At 33.9% G+C, this 23627-nt stretch overlaps 2 long non-coding RNA genes across 2 annotated transcripts; both read left to right on the top strand.

Annotated features, from left to right (window-relative positions):
* Positions 1-471: 471 nt before the first annotated feature.
* LOC145728348 (uncharacterized) lies at positions 472-3971 on the top strand. The gene is made up of 2 exons (XR_014178065.1): positions 472-1113; positions 3246-3971. It is a non-coding gene; the product is annotated as an uncharacterized LOC145728348 (long non-coding RNA).
* A 7314-nt stretch (positions 3972-11285) lies between these two features.
* Positions 11286-11866, top strand: LOC145728363 (uncharacterized). The gene is made up of 2 exons (XR_014178072.1): positions 11286-11451; positions 11518-11866. It is a non-coding gene; the product is annotated as an uncharacterized LOC145728363 (long non-coding RNA).
* The last annotated feature ends 11761 nt before the right edge of the window (positions 11867-23627 follow it).

The following is a 23627-nucleotide window of genomic DNA, read 5'->3' as shown; positions in this document are numbered from 1 at the left end:
AGAGTAATCTGGCAAATCTGGCTGTCAGCGAGGTTGCATTAACCTTTTTTTTGTTAAGATCATTAGCCAAACCATGCCCTGGGCACCCGTTATGGTGCAAGCACCAAACGGAAAATTCAGATCTTCCAGTTTTTAATTCGCTAGGGTCAGTGAGAACCGAATGCTGACTATCAAGTGAATCTAATGGCGATACAAGTGTGATTAAATTTATAGACACGCACTTCGGCTTTCTTTTAATAACGATTTTCGTGATTTTGACAGCGCCGCTCAATATGGGCTATTAACGACATGTCACGATTTAAGCCTATCTTCTCATGTAACGCGGCGTTATTAAAGGCTTTTTAAAATTTAATTTATTTCCTCCTTCTGTCTCTTATGTGAACAGCAACGTGTATTAGAATTTAGTTTATCTATGATATACGAGGACACTAAATCAAAGAAATCACTTAGTTACATACTACAGTTCTCGCGAAGCCAGTTTACCCGTACGTCATCAACTACTTATGATAAGGAAGCGCACATACAATATTGATTTCGTCCTTGTCTATCGTCAACTTTTCCATCCCATAGAAAAGTACCGACCATCTCAACCTCAGACCAAGATCAAAGTCCGATCAACTAAATACTCTTCTCAGTCCTAGGAAAGCTTGTCGGGCCTGTTCAATGTAACTCTTGAATGAATGATGAATGAATGAACTAAAGTTACTGGAGTAGATTGAATACAGGAAAGTAACTTGAGTAACTAAAGCTTCTAAAAGTAGCAGTAGGATATCAACTAAGAAAAGCAATTATACCTTTAGCCGAGAGTTATTCACAAATGTTTGTCGAGAGCTCCAGGTGAGTTATATATTTACATATGAACGTAGGATTAAATTAAAGTTTAACTTCAAATAATATATTTTACCTGTGACATTTTTGCAGGATGCATTTATATTCGTAATAGCTGAAGCCTGTCGTTGCGATGAACTCATTAAAATGACAGTGACTGATATTAGTGATAAAAGACATATTTTTAGTGATATCTGACACCAAAAGATGTGCCTATATACGACGCCGAAGGCGGAGTGCTCAATCGGACGAAGGCGATATGGATAATTGGCCATCTTCTAAATTGTAAGTTTGTATCATTTTCTTTCTCGTTTAATAATGTAGATGCTTTTATATTTTAATTGAACACAAACTGAATCTTAAAATGCTTTTTTATTGACCCAAATCATAATCCAAAATGCAATGTTTTGATGCCAAATCTCAGTGAGGATGCAGGGCAAGATTAGCAGTAAATCGTCTATTTCATATCGCACACTGAATATTGTCTGTGATTGGTTTATTTCATGTCGCACGCTGAAAATTGCCTGTGATTGGTCTATTTCATATCCCACAGTTGCGGAAAGTCTAGAATTCCATATTCGTTCAGCTGGTGGGTGGCAACTGCTTACTTATCAGTTCTCTAAACTGTTAAGGAATGAACCAGTATCCCTGTAGGAGTAGAAAAAATCTTTTACCGTAAATTTAAATAGAGTGTCGAAGTTTAAACATTGATTGGATTCATTTTTGTTGACATTCAATGTTTTAGAGACATTTAATAATCTGATTCTTGAGCTTTCCAGCACTCCATAAACAACAGATAACTACTGGAATACAGACAAAAAATAACATGTATAACCATCATTATTGTGAGAAGATTGTCTTTAATTGAGCACTGTTTTAGGTTATACTTCATTAAGTCTAAATATACCAAAAATGAGATTAAAATGCAACGACTTTATAATATTGATGTTTGTCAAATGATTGGTGAGCTAAAACCAATTTCAGTTCATAATATAACGTTTCAAAGGAAAGTGATTAAGTATCGTAGAAATACAGAAGTAAGCAAAGCGATTTTAATTATTATGCTGCTACCTACTAACGTGTTAAATTAGTCAATTTGCGTTATTCCAAACGAGCGCAAATTAAATATGTACAAACAAAACAAAATATATGGCGAGATTTTAGCCGTTAAGAAAGAAATATGCTCTTTGTAGTTCTGGTAGCTGGTTTTACTACGAAAGTAATTAACTGTGTCGGGTAGGCGCAACAACTAGCCTGAACAAATTTACTCCGTTTTATGTATAAAACAATTTTGACACATTTTTTATATTACCGATGTTTCGCTAACCAGTATAATTTTTAGCAAGGAACTTTTCAGAAAAAACAAAGTCTTCGATGCTTTTTCATTTAGGTATGCGGCAACAATCTTATAATAAAAGATAGCGCGTTCTTGTTCCTGTAACAGAAAAACACATATAAGTAATTACAATTCAAGAAACGTTAAGATAAATCTTTTGGAGTGTTGTAATCCACTTGGGACTACTGAATAGCGATAAAATCTCAAATGAATTTTTCCCCGGTTAATGCTACAATTTGATCTTATCTTAGCAGCTTTCTGAACAAGACGTACGCAAGTATCACACGCAGGAAAAGATTTATCATTTGCCGGCCGATATTTGCATCGATATCGACTACATTTCTCCATTCTGCTCTTTATCGGACACGTGTTCCTTGTTACTTATCGGATTCCGTTTCCTGATGATGGCCTCGGATAAATTTCATAGCTAGCCAGAGCGTTGATCTCAACCGAACGAAGTAGCGTATTTGATTTCGGCGCGACCTACAAGAACTACAATAATAATTTTAGAATTCGATATGACTTTTAATTTAAATAAATCGACCTGACCGCTCTGAAAGAGTCGAAAGTAATATTGCTTTAACTGATTTCGTGAGGTAGTGATGAGTCGGAATTACTATAATATGATCGTGTAATTTGCTGGTGGGAATTTCAATTCCCGCAGAGTTCACGGCTCCAATTTTATTAAGAGCGTCTTATATTCCGTACGTTTAGGTTTATCGATAATTTATCCAAGATTTGTTTAAGCATTTTATGCAAATTCGGTAAGCCAACATAACAGCAAAAATCATTGTAACACTAGTGTAATTTTTTCACAAATGTTTGATATTTAACACTACTACTACTTAAATGTGAGAAATAATTTGTCACATTCAAAACATTTAATCGTCTATTGTATTGTTATCGTGATTTTCTTTGATTATCTTCATTATATTTATGAACTTCCATTTTTACTTATATGACAATTACTAAATTCCGTGTATAAGTCTAATATGAAAATATTAAATCACTCTTTTTAGAACATCTTAATCTACGTTACCTAACCTTAATGTACTGCAAGACATTACAGCGAACATTACAGGATGGGAAAGAACTTTTCAGCAAATTCCAAAATTGCAAGTTTTGAACTTACCCAAATTATGCTTGATGATATAGAAGACATAGGAAATCTCATCATTGTAAAAATTACCGACTCCACTCCATTGTAAAAAATCCACTTCGGTGGCAAAAACTTACATAGAAGAATCGGAAAATCAAAAAAAAAACATTCTGCAAGAAATCCTGATTCTAGAACCTGAAGAGCAGCTCCAGTGAAAATAACCAGTATGGATAAGGGCTCAGATTGTATGGATCCCCATGATAAACATCAGCTAACTTTGGATATAAATTTACAAAATGCGAAATAATTGTTCATTTGTTATTAATATTAGTAATGAGTAGACTAGAAGTAACTGTTAAGTTCCCTATTATTAAAAATGTCTCTTTCAATTTCAATTTATCAATTATTTTCAATTACTGTTTTTTCCAAATATTGAAATCACTTTCCGCACTTGTTAGGAAAATAACTACTTCTCCTACTCAGGTGCGGTAAAGGGCACTTTTCAGCACTCATTTGAGTGCGGGAAGCAGTACTTTTGAAAGTGACAGATTCTACTGCAATATCATACGAAGAAGACAATTCTCTGTGGCTGCCCAATATGATTCAAATGCAACAAAAAACTTATTCAAACACATACCTTAGAGAAAAACTAAGTATTTACCTGATATATTTTTAGACTGCAGCTTGTATAATAAACATTATAAATATTTTCAAATTTTATTTTAATAGGAATTAGTTGAAAATTATTTAAAAAAAATATAAGCAACTACAATAAAAGTTTTTAAATGGTTTGGAGAGAGTAATGGATCTTTCAAAGTAAATAAAATTTTAAGATAGCCTTGGTTTTTTAGTAACTAATATTATGTTCTTGTAAAAAAAACGGTTTTTACGTCTAGTGACATTACAGAACCAACAGTATATTAAGTTCTTATTGAAAACTTCCTTGAAGTAATATAGTAATTAATTTATGTAAGCAATGCAAGGCCAATGTCTCGACTTCGATTAAAAATTGGGGACATGCGAGTAATTATTTGCTAATTGGTTCACACACCCATCTGATACCAACTTGCTCTAGTCATAAAGTACCATGCTTTTGTATTGATGTTTCACTTGAGAAACTTTACAAGCTACTACTGTTTTTGATCAATAAAAATTAATTGAATAGTCAAAACTGCATACAGCTATAAAGTCTGGTTGATTAGAGGCATCTAAACAAACTAAGTGCGGCCACCACCCTCAAACAAATAAACTGCAAGTAATGAATGAAAATTGCTTGGAGTGGCACAAAAAATGCTTTTAAAATTGCCTATTTCATATTAATTATTGTGTTTGAATAGTAATTAAACCGACCATTAATCATATGACGTCAATCTTGCTGTGACTCTTACGCCTGCAGGTTCTTGCAATCTTACCCAGCCCCCTGAAAATGTAAAGGTAAACCTCGTTTAACAGGAGAAAGCCAATTTGTCAAAAATTAAAAACAGTTACACTACTGCATCATAATTATCATAGTACAATAAAAGGTCTATTAATATTGTGCTGTCAAAGAGCTTCCTAATTAGTCTAGGCTAATTCAATGGGACCTAAATCATTCGTGTGCGGCGGAAGCCTTTAAGGTATCCGGGCATTTTTGTCCGTTATTAAATATTATGTGTACCTTAACACAGCTTGAAGTTATACAACTACTTAAGCCAGTTCCTTCTTTATTTTCTCGACTAAAAGAAGAAGCTTTTATAAGAATAGTAAATAGGGAAACGTTTATATCAATAATAATCCGTAATCCAAATCACAAAGCAAATTCTTCGCCGAGCCTTCGACGTTTACTTCGCATTATTAATTCAACGTTGTGACGTGTAATTAAAATTTGCTAAAGTGCTAGATTGTATCGAGCATCGTCACATTCATAGGGAATGCTGTAATTACGACCCATAATTCATATGTCATTATCTACGGTCGGAGTGACAGTATCGCTGTTGGTTTTGAGGCAAACCGAGGAAAAATTATTAAACGAATGTCGTTCCGACCCATGCCGACGTCTGTATTTACGTGGCTAGCTTTAATGCATAAGGAAGATGTTGCATCGATTTGGTAAAGATGAGAATGTCACTATTTTTGATACTGAAAGGCGCGTTGTAATGTGTTTAAATTGATTATATTGAATTTCGATATTTTGTAACCAGTTTTCTTTATATCCCAACAAGATTAGCGCGATCAGGAATAAAACACAGTAAAAGGAATATAAGAACTTGAGAATAATCAATAAAGACCGCAAACTGTTACACCATTAAACGTCGAAAAACAGCATACCTGGGCCACGTAATACGCAACGAGAGGTACCAATTCCTTGCAATTGATAATTAAGGGGAAGATTGAGGGAAAGAGAGGAATCGGCAGGAAAAAGATGTCATGGCTCCACAACGTTAGGCAGTGGACAGGACTGAGGACAATGCAAGAACTAATGCATACCATACGGTAATAAGGAAGAATGGACAAATGTGATCGCAAACATCCATTAATGGACACGCAGCAGAAGAAGAAGATACGGGTTCAAATATAGGTGTGCTAAGAGAGGACGCAAAAGACAAAGTTTGAAGAAACAGAACGCTGAAGCTAAGCGATGAAGTTTGCCGCTTAGAGAATTATAGTGCCAAGAGAAGACAATGAAGCCTAGGTGAAGCTTTTCCACTTAGATAATGGTGCAATGGAGGGTATAATGAGCAATTACGTGAATTTGGGGGAACACAACAGCAAGGTTGAAAGATAACCCAATGTATAAAGATTTGCGTTGTTTTAAATAAAGTACAACCCTAGCTCTCCTAGGCATTAAGAATAGAACATAAGTTAAAATTGTAAATAAAGAACCAAGTTTTCGGGGTTTACTATGTTTCCTACTTGCAATACTTTGGTCTCCTCTAGTACTAGCCACCTACTAGGGCGTCTCGCCTAGTGTTTATTCACCAGCCCTCAGCAAGTACCTAGACGGTCAACGTGAATGTTCAAGGGCGCCTAGGGTTCATTTGCCTGCCCTACGTCCTTCTTATAGTAAATAAAGAGATTTCTGAGGACTACTGTGTTTTCCTGCCTCTGGTCTACCTGCAGCTACCCCTTCAACGCGACAATATTATTTAAGAAATTTTTTTTGTATGGTTAATAATAATTTTTTGTTAATGCTAGCGCTGTCAAAATTTAAGTTTTTTTTTTATAAATTAGACTGTTTACTTTACAGACAGTGTTTTACAAAAAAAATACTTTTATAACTTAATTTTTTTTGGTGGGGTTAAATTTTTTTTAGGGAGGTTGTCTGAGAATTATGCAGAAACTTAGTACAATGATTTAGATTAAATTAAGGAGGAAGAAAGACTAACTCTTTGAGACTTTGACTTTAGTGCGCCACAAATTCATCATCATCATCATCATCATTCATTCATTCGTCATTTGTTACGATTGATGAAATTATGGCAAAGATGCTCAATTTGGAGTTTAACAATATACCGTCTTAAAATTTCAAAAAACTTTAATTGTTTCAGTTTTTGAGATCCCCATACTTATACAAGAATTTGTGGCACTTTATAGAAATCTATGCATAAAATACATATGCTAATTCCCTTCTGTGTTAAGATCTCAGTCAATGTAGTAAATTAGATACAAAATATTTTTGGCAAGAAGAGAATACTTACTTAATTTTTCGTGCTTGGGTAAACTTTACAGTTCTTACCAATTATCTATGTTAGCAGTGTTAGTTTAATAATAATACATACATTGAACATGTAGGACGCACTTTTGTGACATTGATTAATGTTGTTGGCAGTTCAGCAAATACTTCAATTTTTTAATACGGGGACCGAGTACTTTGCTGAGGAAACTTATTGTCCGACGTTCGTGTTTAATTTGTTTTCTCTTTAATGGCCAGTGGGATTTTCTAATGGTAAAACATCAACTCTCCAAAGTATATGTATATAAAGTGTGCAGTGATGTCGTTTATTATGTTTATTTGTTGCTCCACAAACTAGACAGTACGTCAGTAAAGTACTTGTTACCGGGAATCATTGTTGATTTATCATTTCAGTACGGACGAAAGATCGCTATCTAGCCGGACGCAACAGCATCGGCGATTTTTAGTTTGTCCGTTACCTACTCAATGGTACCTAGTTCTTCCTACCGAGTCTCTCAAGTATCTTAAGGTACTTTAGGAAGCGAAATGGACAATAATTTCATAAGGCTGACCAGTAAGTGGCTGGTCCCGCTTTAATAAATAATTCAGCCTATATTTATCATAATAAATTTGCCATTATGTTTAGTAATAAGTCATTTAAAATGGCTGTTGTTTCAATAAATAAATATAATAAATGAGATTTTCTGTCAATGGTAACCATTGATTTTAATTGCTAATATTCACCTTGACATTCAAAGAATGTTTTTTTTGCGGTTTTAATGCAGATTTTTTTTATATAATTATAATGTAGATCGAAACGATGCATTTAAAAAGAAATTTATTCAGGTTGAGCAGAAGGAAAACCCATTAAATTCATACCACAGGCAGCTGTAAAATAAAATTCATGCCGGCACTCGTTTGTGTTGTCAATGCGTAATCTAAACTGCTTAAAAAATTAAGAAACTCAACTATTGTCTTTTCATCATAAAGTGCATATTAAACTTATTAGTAATTATAAAAAATAACAGTAGAAAATACAGTTTCTTATACATATTTTAAAACTATAGGTGTATTATTTATCTGATAAGAATTTTTTTCCAGACTTAAAACTCTGATTTGAAAAATTATACACAAATAAACATTATGGATGCAAAAATTTGCTTTGGCAACAGTTAATCAATCAAGCGCTTTATTGTCGAGAGTCAAATATGCAAGTTGATTACAAGCAGAATGTTATAAACTATCTTAAGATAAAACATTTACTAAAACCTGGAGATATATAAAATACAACCCAACAGATGATAAACTCACTAATATTCTACCATAAAACCCCATTTCAGTTAACAGACATTAAAAGAAGAATGAAGTGTTTTGCCGTCTTGATCAGTAATCAACAGAATATTTTTAGCTTTAACTTTACAATAACTTTACTTTGTAACTCTATATTTCTATTTGTCAAGAAAAAGATAAATTGTCTTTAGACAGTGTGACTTTTACTAATGGCACTTTTCCTCCCTAGAGAGGAAAATACTTTCAGTATACTCTCTAGGGAGTGAAAGTAATATTTTTATCTCTCAAAGGAAGAAGAAAAAATTAATTTTCTATAGGAGTTGTAGAAAAAAGTATTTTCGTCCTTAGGGAGGAAAAGTTCCACCAGTAAAAGTGAAATCAATGCAGTGTCTGTGACACTTTCTTTTCAAATTGACAGACATATCTTTGGTAACACCTTCTTTTTCAGTCAGGTATTAACGTAGTATTTTAACTGCTGCCTTTTTTCATAAAACAATGGTCGTTTAAAAAATTGGGTGCGCAACCGCTTTTGGTGGCGTAAACTGCTTTTTGCACCCTTGAACTTAGAAACCAAGTGTAAAAGTTGCACTTTCCTTCCTAGTTGCGCAAATAACTATATAATCTCTTTTGCAGATAGATATAAATATTTTTTTTCCAAAATGGACGTCTTTCTACACCTTTCAAAGTGGAAAAGTCAAAGTAACTAACGTCAAATTTGCAGGCACATTCAAGATACTAAGGGTAAGAAAATTAACAAGAGCATGTTCGAATGATAATTTGCACTAAAAAATCATATTAAATTTTTACAGTTTGATATAATTTATACAGCAAATAAGTGCAATAAAATATGCGACAATTAAATATATGCAATTCACAATACTAATAATTTTATATCGTTAACAACTTTCAAGATGGGTGGCTCTATATTATGGTCTCGTGATTATAAAACATTGTGAGGAATTAACTGAAATAAAATTGCGACATAAACCCGAAGATAATCGCAATAACTGTCCCAATAATGTATGAGGTTTCATCGAAATTCATCGTAAAACGATGTCATAAAAGTCAAAGCACACAGGCTCGATAACTGACTACCCAAGCAAATCAGTTCAGTGCATAAACTTCTAAATTGCAATCGTTAAAACCCATCTGTTAATGTTATAGCACAAGTATATGGGTTCGCTTAAATTTTACAAAATAATTGGGAGCTGTTGGACCATGAAGACCTCCAGTACAAAGTATATTTGTCACTTATATTAAGAGAGAGATATAGGTATAATATAAAGGATATTACAACCTAAAAACCTTACAACTTAATGCAACAAAAACTTGTATTTGACGCTAAAGCACTTCTGAAATCACAAATAATATGCTTAGATCTCAATTAACATCATATTATAGTCTGTCAAAATACTTTTGACAATTTGTCATTCAATTTCTTATCTGCGCTGCCAACTAATAATAGAAATTTGTTTCAACTTGTAGCGCTTGAAATCTTCTTTTGACCATATAATGTTAACAGTGAAAATGTCAAGTAATTCAGTTATTTAGTGGTTAAGTGAGATTAGACTGAATTGTATTAGACTCATATTGTTTTTTATCTTTTTAAACGTTCTTCCACCAGAGAAACACGAATACAGTTGAATCAAGGTACTATAGATATATAATACAGTATGTGCAAACCAATTTACCATTCAATTTCTGATATTTTGTGTTTTTTTTTTTAGGGTTACAGCTGGCAATTTCAAAGAAAAAAAAAAGAATAATTACATAATAAAACAGAAATTCAATAAACTCTTATTTTGGAACTTTGAAATAATTTACAGTAATTTAATAGAAACAAACCGATAAACTTAAAATATGCATCAATTTTCGTGGACCAAGACTTATAGTGTTTAATATTTGCGTTCATTGCAAAATTCAGTTAGACATATGCAAATTACATAGATAAATAACTATTACAATTATTTTTAACCCCAATTAAAAATAAAGTGTAATTAAACGATATATTTATTACTATGATAAAACGAAACCTGGCCTCGAGTGACCCGAAAGATTTGGCCGTTTAATAAATTGTGTGTGTGCCAATAATTTTAATAAGTTTACCATTATAATTTTAATCTCAACTACATGCCTTAATGAATAATTCAGTAGGAGTAAGAATTCGAACCCGAAATTAATATGAAATTATAAATCAAAATCCAATTAGGTCGTTACACAATGTTGGTTTGTTCTCACAATTAATATGATAATTAGTCGATTATGAATTATCCAAAGTGAAATTTTCGCTGCTTAACAACAAAATTAAAGTGTGCCAAAATAGTTGTTTAGTGGTCCGCGGTGTATATAAGTCCATAGTGAGAGGTAAATAATACATAATAATTATTAAAATAAACAAAAAACTAAAAGACCACCATGCGTGGTAATTACAATATTATTTGTACCTGTAAATTAAATAACTCTTAGATAAATACATATTGCAATATATCGTTTGTTTGGCTTTTACCATCATTGTTTTGCTGGTATAAATATTAAAACCTTCACACTAAGAAGCCACTGTTCGCATAGTAAAAGTTGATTAGTTCTGTTTTGCATATACAGACATACCGAATGGTAAGTAATATAATATAGCAACTCAAATAATACAAAGTAAATGCGAATGGTCTTCAAATTCAAATAAAGAAAGCCATCAATTTCAACCGGTTTTTGAGTCGATTGCCACCGATAGCGTAGAAATCTTGTCAATTACAATTTGTTTAATGTATTGAATGACAAGAAAATTACTCAGTAACGCGAGCACGAGTATGAGTAAAAGTAATCAAGGCACATCTGAACAAGTTTGGTGTTCAAATAGTGATATATAAAACACTGCTTCTCTTTGTGGCAGTTATAGATAGGAACACAGCTTCCGTTGGCTATTTCCATACTACTAGAACTCAGAAAGTCAACGAAACTTCGGCATCTGAGGTTGGCATTGTGCCACATCACAGGGCATAATGACAGATTGTGTCCCACCCTAATAAAAGAGACAATCAATATCCTCACAGTAACCTATAAATGCTTTTATTTAACGGGGATGTGCAGAGTACAGATGTTAGATTCTTTGGAGTGTACGCAGAGGTCTCAATTGGACCCGTGGCGTCCTGTCAGTTGGAGATACAGCCCCACTGATTCGATGAATCTAACAATGCTGATCGGATGTTGTTCCCTTAGTTCATTCGGCCTCACCCAAAGAAGCTGTCCCAGGTGAGTGTGACGAAAGCGAGACAGTCACCAAGGACATTCCCCGGTGTTTCTTCATCCTCCAAATAGCCTCTACAATCCGGGTTTAAATGGATTCTCAGCATGTACATATGACAGTGACTCGAAATTAGACCAGTCACCATTCGAAGTTTGCCTCTATCCAGGTTTAGCAGAAGCTTTGTTTGTCTTATGCTGGGAGCAGTTACCCAGCGTTACTGAAAAAGTTTTTCACTCAGGCTTTCCATTGAGAGAACCGCCTTGCTGTAGAAGATTTCCACTACAGATGTTTTGATGGAACAGTAGAACAAACAAATCACCACTGCTTGCAATGACTCTTATTTACACACATCACGTGCAGATCACGTGTGCATAGATCTGAACGGGAAAAGCTCTTAATACTATTAGCATGAAGAAACAACTAGATTATTTATTTATTAAATTTATCAGAGATTATAAAGAGCTACAGGAGCGTGAAGTAGCCTGAGCTGTTTGCACAAGACAGCCGAGACAACTTGCCATGTTGCAAATTTGCTTGATTAAATCTGAGCGATGATCTATTTGAAAACATAATAATAATAATCTTGATTGGCCATACTCACTTGTGCACATTTTTGGGATATCGATCTTAAGGAGATTTGTTTTAAGAGAAGTGTTAACTTTTTACCTATTGAACTTTCAAAAATAGTTTATTTTTAATTCTGAGAAGGACAGGTAGACCTTATGCGTAGAGACCATTTACATCATCGCTCCATATTCATAAGAACAATACTTTTAAAGTACTAGTTTTAATGTTCTAGCAACATGAGAAAATGTGTCTGTCTAGCTCGGTAGCTGAAAAGTTCACTCTAAAAAAAAAATCCGCTTCAGGACCGATACCCCGAAAACTTTTGTGTTTTGTACTATAACTAATCGGTCAAGAATACCCTTTCATGAAGGAGCTGTCATAGTCAAATGTCCCCAAGAGATGGTAGGTCTTAGCAATTAGCGCAGGAACCATATAAGGGAGCGGTTATTCGACACCCAGATAACCAAGTTCCAAGGAAAAAAGTTAGAAACCGGGACCATCCCAAAGCTGCCAGAGGAGCCACTAGAGGAAGCACGTTAGCAGCGTTAATCAACAAAATGCTACCGCATCATCACGTCTGCAGAATACAACTGCATCAGGAAACTCCAAGATCTGATCTCTCGTTAAGCCCTTCTCCGGATTGTTTCCCCGTCTAAACGCTATTCCGAGGGACTAATCATCCGCAGCTTAAGAGTAAGAGCCACCGTTTCTAGAAGAGTAGTTTTTGGCCTTTGGGAACTCTGGTCTTCGGAAATAGAAATCATAATACAACCTTTTTTGCATTCTGAACAGAGCTCCTAATCCAGGAGTGGTGTTCAGAACCCTTAAATTCGGCAAAAGTTTCTATAAGCAGCTGAACAACATCGCCAGTACAATCCGGGTGCCAATCGTTTTGTTCCACTATTATTTTTTAATAGATATTACCCTTTTGAATTACTACAAAAACATTAAGTTGTTTTCGAATTAAAACGTGAGAAATGTATTGTAGAAAACGCGTAACAATGTTCCAATTTTACTTTCATCAGTATAAATAATAGTAAAATCACGACCAAAAAACACAATTTTAATCCTGCTGTTTTTAACGTAGAGATAAATTTAGGAAGACTAGTAGAAAGTTGTCAATGTTATGTTAAAATAGTTGTATCTAGGCTTCTTTTGTTATAGATATGTTTATGGTATTAACTTATAAATCATATCAAGCCCACTATCTGAGTATAATGAGTATTTAACTTGAAACTCATTTTCACACAAGTAATGAAATAGTTACACATAAACGGTTGACAAAAATGAAGAAAACCAGTCTTTAAATATAATACATAAGAGACTGGGGGGCAGTAAAGCCGTTCAAAGGGAAATAAATAAGCTTCTGTATTAATAGTTAATCCTGTTTTCTACACACGGAACAATGTTCCCATTTATATTATAATGACTGTTCAATAGAAAATTGCATTCCGAATTATGTAACGTAATAGCGTAACGGAAACGTAAAAAGTGAAACTCTTGAATCAAAAACCGAGTTGTCTATAAATTCATCCTTTGGGCTAGTAAATCGTTCAGTCACCCTGTTGAGTTAAGATTGTAGCAGTCGAGACGGCCCCAAACTAGAGCATTCAGTCTCTAATTACGCAATTCAAGCAGCTAGTCACGAAACTCGTAGACAGAATGGCAGCCAGGACTGCAAACGACTATTTACTGCCTGACAGATTTTCTATGTATTTTGCATCTTTGTTAGTATACATGGTGGCGCAAATATCAAAAAACTCCTCAAAAAGTTGTTTATAATTATCTGGTCTAGAAATCTAAAACACTTTCGGCTATATGACTACATATAACATTTCTATAGTAGAAGAATAACATTTCTTTGGTAATTTGGATTGGTAAGTACGCTTTACTGATGTATGACAAAGTTTGTTGTCTCTAATTTGTCTGAGATAAGTAAAGCGGTTACTGTTCGTGATGCTTACACTATTTTTTGCACAATTTCATTAAAATCATCTTAATTATTAAATAAAATTAAAATATTCTAACAAATTTCTTTTAGTCCTGTATTTTACTTCGCGTTCGTTACTTCCCAGTTTGTTAGCTTTAGTAACCAGAAACTAGACAGGAACTAGTCCTTTCCGCCTTCAAACCAGGTGCTGTAATCACTCAAAATTAGACAAGTCTTACAAAAATAGCTATTACGTACAAGCATTACGTGCTCGTTGTATAATATACTATGTATTAGCCGATGTTTTAAAGCTTACTTGGACATGCTTGGGAATGAAACAACAATATGCAGTATTTGTTTTCTTTGCGTCAACCTCTAAGGCGTTTTGACTCCCTCTGTATTTTGAAATAATCCAGAACACGGCTTCACACCTCGCTTCACATCATCTATTAGGAATTAGGGAGCCTGGTTCAATGCTAAAAGCGTCAGTAAACGTTGCCACACTTAAGTAAAAGGACTTGTTATTTCATAGGTGATGCAAAAAAATTCAGTTATAAGAAACCTACTGTAACTTCCCGTCCTAAAGGATGTGCACATTTGTCTCGTTTGGAAAGATGTAGCGACATTATAATAAAGATGGTAATAAACTACTTATTTTAAGGGAAAATAAGTTTTATTATCATTTGGTTTCACATGCTTTTTTGGAGCAACACTCTACCTACTTATTTGTTTACTCAGCTTATCGGTCTTTACCTGAGTTTTAGATGTTAGTTATATGAAGGTTGTTGGATGAGGAAAGATCATCTGGAACTGAAACCACTAGGTGTGTTTCTGATGTTCATTCATAGCTCAGTAGGTAGTGTTGCGCCTGAAAGGCAGAGGTCGGTGTTTCTAATTCAGTTGAAATGTTTACCTAATTTTTTATATTTCTCCGAATGTCATCAACTATGAGGTCAGAAAAAAACCGTTTATGGAAATTCCAGGAAAAATCATTTATATGAACAAACCATATTCTTTCGTCCTCTCTTAGTGTTTGTCAAGTACTTGGGACACCTTGTAGATAAACCTACTCTATCTCAACTGCATCAGTAAAAATATTATTTAGGATGTTATGTTCTGATCATTAAAGTATAATACTAAAAAAGCGAGAGTTAAAACTTACTCATTTTGAGAGTTATTATAGAAAAGTTGATTATTATTAAGGAATGAATACTTGAAACTAGCTAATAAACGTGCCATCTCCAGTACTATAAGTGAATGTTTTTGGGTGTGGTTTACATTTTTAATCGTACACAATCTCCGCCAATGGTACCGCAAGATTTAAAAGAGCGCGTGTCGCGTACACTGAAGATACAAAAGAAATTAACAGAATCGTTTGTCGCTTGTTATTAACTTCGAAGATCTGACCCAGATAGCAGCGACATTTCAAACGAAAGATGGAAATTACTCGATTAATTATCGAGTTTTTTTTCTACTTGTGGAATCGGCTCTCGAGTATACACTTGTAAGCACGACGAAACTTTCTTTTTTAATTAAGTGGAAGACGATGACCGAGAAATGGTAAACTTCCCGCAGGAAACTATGGTTAACCAACTTAATTTGGTCTTCGATTTTACAAGCCTATTTATTGTCACGTATGAAATTGAATACTCCGGACCATAAAAAAGCAGTGTAATTACAGCCTGCAGGCGTTTCAAAAACAATTTGCAGTAAGATTTATAGCAGGACGTTCTGAGTCATTGGGTTGCAGGAGCAACTTTTTGCCATTGACAATTTAAATTACAAATCTCGTGATATAATAAAGCTGTCGCATAGTGCAGGAAGTCTTTACTTTGCATTATTAAAAGCGGCCGAAAGAGTTTTTAATATTAGCTTTTACTGAAATGTAAATCAACTGTACAACAAGACGCATACAGAAGTAGAGGCCGTCCACCAACCAGATGGACAGACGACATCAAGAGGATAAGGTCCAACTGGATGGAGGCAGCACAGGATCGGCAAGGATGGATGAAGCTACGGGAGACCTATGTCCAGCAGTGGACGCGATTGGTCGATTGATGATGATGATGATGATGAAATCAACTGTAATAAGTAACTAAGTAAATACACACTAGAAAAATTTTCTGGACGTAAACCATAATTATAGTTGATTTCAACGACAAAAGTAAATATTAAAATGTGCATCACAACATTTTCCTACTTTACAATTAAGGTTGGACAATAGTGAAACTTTTATATTATTGTGAAGTAATTGTAATTATTATTTTTTGGGTGTTATCAACATAGAAGAAGATACTGAATCTCACTTCAGAACGGCACAAACCCACCTAGTAAAGAAATTCATAACCTCATTTGCACCGTCGCGAGTGTCGTCAGAAAAAACATTGAATTAGTGATAACACCTTACAGCTTGTCGACCAACGGAAGCAATTAAAACTAGCGCGAAATGAAGAGAACCAGGATAAAATTAAGCAACTAAACAAAGAGATCAAAACAGCAAGCAGGCGAGACAAAAATGACCGTAGGGGTCTGTAGGGAACTTGAAGAACATTCCAACAAACATGAGTCTCGAAAATTGTTTAACAAAGTAAGATATCTCTCTAAAGAATTCAAACTACGCACCCAAGTAATAAAAAACGAGGAGGGAGAAATTATAAACAACGCCAATGGTATAGTTTGAAAAGTATACTGTAATAGCTATTTATGTAATCAGTTACGAAAAGATCGATTTTGTGTAACGAATGAATGTTTGTAGGGCGAGCGCAGCGAGGTCCTACAATTTGAATGAGTAGTAATTCTTATGTGTATAATTGAAAATATGTACTTCAAGATTAGAAAGGTCTCAAGTAGGTTTGATGATTTTAGACTAAATACCCTTCGAATATACAAATTGTAATTATTTAACATATTGGTAACAATCAGACCGAAAATTGTCAGTGGAGAAGTAGGGAGCAATCCTCCTCTCTTCCCTCTGCAATTTTTCTAAAAGAAGGTTCCATCCACTATAAGTGTCGAGTACATTTTTAGTAACAATAGGAAAATCATCTCAAGTAGCTACACAAAATTTTATGTAAAATTATTCGGTAGTTCCTGTGGGTAGTTCTTATGCAATTACTACCGACAATATTCTTGTCGCTAGATATACTAAGAAACTTATTAAAACCCATTCAGATTTTGCGCCTTTACGTGTAAGTCTCTTCAACTGTCCGGCAATTAATCGCTAAAGAAGTTAGTTGCATTTACATATGGAAATTCCTCTTTCAAATATTTAACAAATCCTATACAAATGTTAACACAAGTCGTTTCCAATAACAACAAGCAAGATGTAAGGCTACCGCGTAAAAATTTTCAAACAGGCTGGTCAAAAGTTCCAGCCAGATCAATATTGACTGTTTGCATATTGGGTATTCGAGGAACCCGTGCTGACTTTTTACGATTATCAAACGTATCAATTTTTCTTGCCAGTTTCGTCGAGAGTCTTGTTATTTGCCTTGGGTACTTCTTAAATATTTACAGCCCCGGTACCCGAAAAAAGCTTCAAGGCGCGACCGGCTCAATAACTCTGCAAACCGAAATGTTTAAACATTTTTATAGTAATGATAATGGCCTTTAGGCTTATTTGGGCCTTCATTATGAACCTCTGTATTGGCGGAACGAGTTTTTCACGGCTCACAAGAACCGTAGAATTCGTTTTATGGACCTGAAAATTGTTTCTGCCAACAGTGGCGCGCTTTAACTCTATCAGATAACGAGAGCAGCTGGTTACGCCACTGCTATTTGACAAGGACTCGAAAAAAGCGTTTCGTGACAAATTCTTATGGCCGCATAAAACTTGCTGGAGTATTTAATGGGGTTTCGTTTTTCGCAACATTGTGGTATCGTAACAATTTGTCCTCATAATTCAAGGCCGTAAATCCAGGTTCCGTTTGGTCCAGTCCATTTTTTTAAAGTTTTGTTCGCACCTTAATATTTAGTATTCGTACTTTCGCGTCCAGTGAAGAAATTGAATGATTGATGGCTGTTTCTTAAATACATCCGTAAGTGTGTTATGCTTAGGAACGTAGGTCGAGTTTATAAGAAGTGTAATTTTAATCATATACAGTGTGTGTATAAATTGATGCAGCAGTGAATTATTAAGAGAAATACTTATCCAATTAATAATGTTATGTAAAAAAATCAATGCTTATTTATAAAGTGAATTCAAATTAAAAAGTTCCTATAAATTTAAAATCGAAAAGGTCGAAGTGAAGTGAATGTATCCATCTGCATTTAAAGCTCCATTAACAACCACCAACTCTGTTCGTGCCTCTAAGCATATTCCACCCCAGACCATCACTGAGCCTCCACCGTAGTGGAAGTAAAATTAAATTGTTCACCTTGTTCTCCTTGGCGGCGATATAACCTTTCCCTGCCGTCGATGTAATTAACACAAAATTGACTCTCATCTGTGAACAAAAAAAATTGGCCCACTGATCATTTTCCTAATTTTCGTGCTCCCTAGCAAATCCTAGTCTGGCTACATGATGAGTAATGGAGCTTTTTTTGTTCTATATGCCTTCAAATCAACTTCCTTAAGCCTTCTGTTAATGATCCGAGCATTTGTTCTTCTTCCACGTACTTCTTCCAGTTCGCTTCTTAGTTGCGGTACTGTTTTACGCCTATTCAATAATGTTTGCAAGACTATGAATCTGTCATCTCTATCCGTGGTTGACCGTTTTCTTTCTTGACCTCGTCTCCTCACATACTCTCCCGTTGGTCTCCAACGGTTTTCATTATGATAGATTTTGATTTTCCTAACATGTCAGCAACATCGCTGTAACTTGTACCAATTTCAATCAACGCTACAGCCTTTGCCACATCAGTAGAAGCCATATCACCCATGTTGGATTTTTAAGAATCAAAAGGATGAATGTTCTTGACTTTCGCTTGACAATAATCAATGACGTATAGCAAATTCGATTAGAAAACCATGGCAAACCTCTAAAAAAATTCCTGTATTTTCTTTAATAATTGAGATATCAAAGGGAATAAAAAAAGGAAATGTTTCGAAAATAACGGGCTACAATTTGATGTAATAAACTATATTCTCAGTTGTTCTCTCCACAGGGTGTCTCAAGACAATAAACCATTTAAAATTCGTAATAAGACAGATGTATTCATGAAGGATCAAGCTACAATTCATAAAAAACATGATCAAAATCGAGCAAAGGATTGAGGAGGAAATTGATGTTAAGCAAAAGTGTGTGTATGTTTATTATTATTTATTATTGTAACCTTTTTTGAGGTCTTGTGTCTTGCATCAACTTCCTGAGCCAAAACCATATTAGTTTTGTAGAAAATGATGCATTTAGTCCTTTTAGATCTATTAATATACTTTTTATATACTGGGCTTTCTTTAATTACTTTTTTCAGTATTTTAAGCAATTGTAACCTTTTAATTACTATTTGATAAACATTATGAGATTTGATTTGGATATGGTAGGATATAAGCTTCTCTAATTAATGAGATGCAACAGATTTATATTTGTATCAAATACATGAATATTTACCACCTTGTAGGATCGTTTGCTACTATAAGTTTTAAATAATCAACATAAACACACAATGCTTTACTTGTATAAAGGAAACGGAATACAAAAACAAAGAAATTAGCATGTGCCATCCTCAATTAGTAATTTAAAACAAAAAATACTCGAATCCCTTTTCTACTAAGAAACACTCGAAAAAACTGAAACGACCACGTTTGACTTCCTTCTGACAAGCTGATGTCGTGACACTAGACGCACTCACGGATGTTATCTACGGTTCTTACTAATGGAATTAAAGCACTAAAGGTGTTGTGTTTTATTACACTATCTTAAAATAATACAGCAAGAAGATTATACTTTAATTTGCATACTTGTAGCGTTGTCGGCGTTTTAATTTTTCCTATGTCATTTCAGGGACGGATTGAAATTTAACTGCAAAATTGTTGAGTTCATTTTATTGTTCATCACTGAAAGTAAAGTCATAACTCTTGATTTACACAAACTTCAATTTAACGTTTAAAAATTTGAAATATAAAGTTAAATAAATTACTAGAAGTACTGTTTTGTTTGGAGTAAAGTGAAAGTGACGCCGGTACTGCTTGAATCAGAGATGTCGCTCAATACTTGGCAAGCGGCCTAGAACAAAGAACGCTGCAATTATAAGTTTATATGTCGAATGTCAAAGGCGTGTTTATTAAATAAAACATAGCTTTAGTATCTATTGATTGTACGGGGGCGTGTATCCTGCATAATAATATTGCACTCGCCGTTCGACATAATCAACGCTATTTGCTGAACGGAATATCAATTTCGCTTGAAGAAATCAAACAACATTTGACGCGGAACTGTTACAACACGTGTTATAGTTAACTTGATTAAGGTACAATTATTATAATTTATTTGATGTCAAACGTGTTTTACTGCTATGGCTTATCTGCATGAAATGAAGATTTTAAATTGATCATCACGTCACAAAAGACACGGTTTTTTAACTCACTTTTTGCTGAATTTATTGGCATTTTACTGATGTACGTAAACAACACTTTACCAAACGACACTGCCTACCGCTTAATTACATCCACCAAATAATAATTGACATAAGAGAAATCAAAATTGTAAATATGTATAGAAGAAAAACCAAAAATTGAGTGTTTCTCGACAAAACAATTCCATACTACTGACAACTACTCAGTAGTGTATAGTATATTAGTTTTATATAGTAGATTCGAAGGAATTCTGTATCTCGTTTTAAAACATAATTATTACTTGATAAACCTTTTAAAAAACTGCTTTGCTATTAAATAAACTAAAGAAATCTACTGAGTGTTATTTAGTTATACTTATTTCCAAAAAAGTAAAGAAAGACTTTCCGCAGAGCCAACATTGGTCGATTTTATATCCAAACTCCAGGCCATCATATACTCCTCAAAGTTCTCTTTCCACCTTCGATAAAATGTTGGTAGGGTTGACTGAACATCATTTGATAAAGACTTGAACAAATATATCAGCAGGTGGATTGATTTCAACAACCCCTAACCACTAGGTACTTTTTGTTGGAGCAGTCATTGCTAGGCGGCTGGACAAATTTTTCTATGAAGAATTCAAGAGTAAAAACAATATAGGTTAATGAATAATACAACAAATTTACATCAAATGTAAAATCTACAAGGAAATTGCAAATTTTTGATTTAAGTAAAAAAACGGACTACCTATATTGGCACAACTTAATAATATATTGCCTGGAAATGTAATATTATTAGTGGGTCTGGGGGTCAATTTCTTTATTTTTTATTTCTTATTTCTCCTTTTGTTGATGTATACTAATAGCTAGTTATTGAAAATAGGCATCATCGAATTTTGTTATAGCAAAAATTCCAAAATCGGAAAAAATCGTAAAAGTCCATGTTTTTAGCTAAATTTACGATAGTTTTTGATATTTTAGCCAAGCCCATCGGTGTCGAGCAATTTTTTTCTATTTAATATGGATCGTCCTTCGTCCTTTTATCTAGTTCCCATAAAAAAATAAAAATCTTAAGTTATCAAAAAAAATCGAGAAAAATCCTTGAAAAAGGTAAAAATTGGCTTAATTTGGTCTAATTTAAGTAGATTATGGGTTAGGAAACCCAACCAAAATCGTGGGTTGGTTTCTTTTGAGGTCCTCTGGTCATCCTAGAACCTCACTAACAAAATCACCGGAAATTTCTGCTCACTGCCAAAATATAGGGCAGATTTTGGCAAAAACTCAAAAAGTACTTTTTCCGATTTTTCCTGCGCTTATGTGAATTTTCCGAGAGTTCTCAAGACCGCTTTCCACTATTTGGCACTCAAAAAACCTAAAAAAACACGTTTTGTCGATGGGACTAAACATGACCCAAATTTTGTTACTTACATACTCTCCTCCTTTTCTAACCTATGCAATGCAATATTTCCTATTTTTTAGTCTATAGTATTTGTTCTTTGTTTTTTAAGTGTCTATATGTTACTGTGATTGCGCTACTTTCATTTTAATGTAAAATTAAAATATTGTTAGAACGGTGTGCATATCGCCAAACATAGAATTAAATAGTGTATTTAATATGTAATTTGTAGTCAACTGCTAAGTATTTACTCAAAATTTTATAATTATTTTGTAGAGTCCTGAGGAGGGATTATTTTCCAAAACGTCGGCGCACTATAACTCGTGCTTTTATTACCATTTGAGGCACTGACAAATACCCAAATGAAAGTACTGTATTCTAAATATTAAATATTGAATTCACATTTAATCATATAGCAAATTCCAGCCCTAATTTGTCTTAAATACAAATCTGTCTTTTTGTAGCCTTAAAGTAATATTTATAATTAATTTTTTTTTAAATCTTTTTAAAAGGTATACTTTCCATTAATCTCTCCTGATGATGTATTGCGCTTTCATCTTTTTGATCGAATGTTTGTTTCTCGAGAACAATTAATTTCGAGGCTCAACAGGGAAATGATTTTCAATTATCTTTTGCTCCTAACCAAGTATAGTGAAGACTCGACCGCAAAAGGATAATTTTTAACTTAATGATTCTTCTGATAATATGGGTTTTAAGCCGTCCAGTTGTCAAATATACAGGGGTCACAAATTCGCATGTAAGTTAAGATCGAAGGATCTCGAAGGTGGCAAGACACAGTTTAAATGAGGACACACAAGTTCAGCATAGAAAGAAGACGTCCATTTATAAAATGCTAGTTACTTTGTTGCTGGTGCTTTAAAAGTTTAATTTTAAGTTTTCGTAAATATCCTGTTTTGGCGGTGCTTTACCAAACATTGATACTTAAGATGTAAAAAAATACAAGTAAAACATTAGTGCATTTTATAATTTGTAAATGATTATTGATTGTCAATAACAAGTCACTTCATTTTATAGATTTCCGTTAAAGTAGGGCATGGTAGATTAATGGCACCACTTCGTTGTCCTAATTATTGATTTCTGAAAAACTTAAAAAAACCGTTTCATAATTTGTAAGTTTTGATTGTCGTAAGTAAAAATTATTATATCAATACTACAACCATTGTCTCTCTCTCACCTTGGTAAGATAAAGCAGTAAAGTAGAATTTGTGACGTCGCGACTGTAGTCCAAGGTCTCGTTTCGCAAACGGGATTCTTTTAGATTCATCACTTCAATCGTCTTTTAATAAATAGGCGAGATATTCTTATCAAAAGTGTTATGTTTGTAAAAGAATTTTTTTCTTTCATTTGGGCGCTGAAAAGTTTTTGTTTTTCGTCCGTATTTTAGAGTAGAATGACTCTGATCAACAAATCAATATCGAAATAAACGCTGTTGTCAAACTAATGCAGGTCGAATGCAATCAGTTTAAAACTAACGGTTATCTACACGTATAAAACAAATAATACAGTACCTAAACAGTTGTGTGGGAAAGTGTTTTTTCCTTGCGCCTGCAATTTGCCGAATCAACGCAAAGCGTTATTACCTTCCGCACTTGCTAAGTAAATAACTACTCATATTATATAGTTATAACGTTTTTTACAACTCCTCAGATTGAAATTAACCTAATCACCATTATTAGCTTTCTAAAACATTCAAAGATTATTATATTTTATTTAGAAGCAGCTAGCTGGACTCACCTGACTACTCTTTTCTATAATTATTTTATTAGAAAAAAACCAAA

This window comes from Ips typographus, linkage group LG4, assembly GCF_016097725.1.
Source record: "Ips typographus isolate SLU linkage group LG4, UJ_Ityp_2.0, whole genome shotgun sequence".
Classification (NCBI taxonomy): domain Eukaryota; kingdom Metazoa; phylum Arthropoda; class Insecta; order Coleoptera; family Curculionidae; genus Ips; species Ips typographus.
Note: the sequence above shows the minus strand (reverse complement) of the source record. Positions and strands in the feature narration are given on the sequence as shown.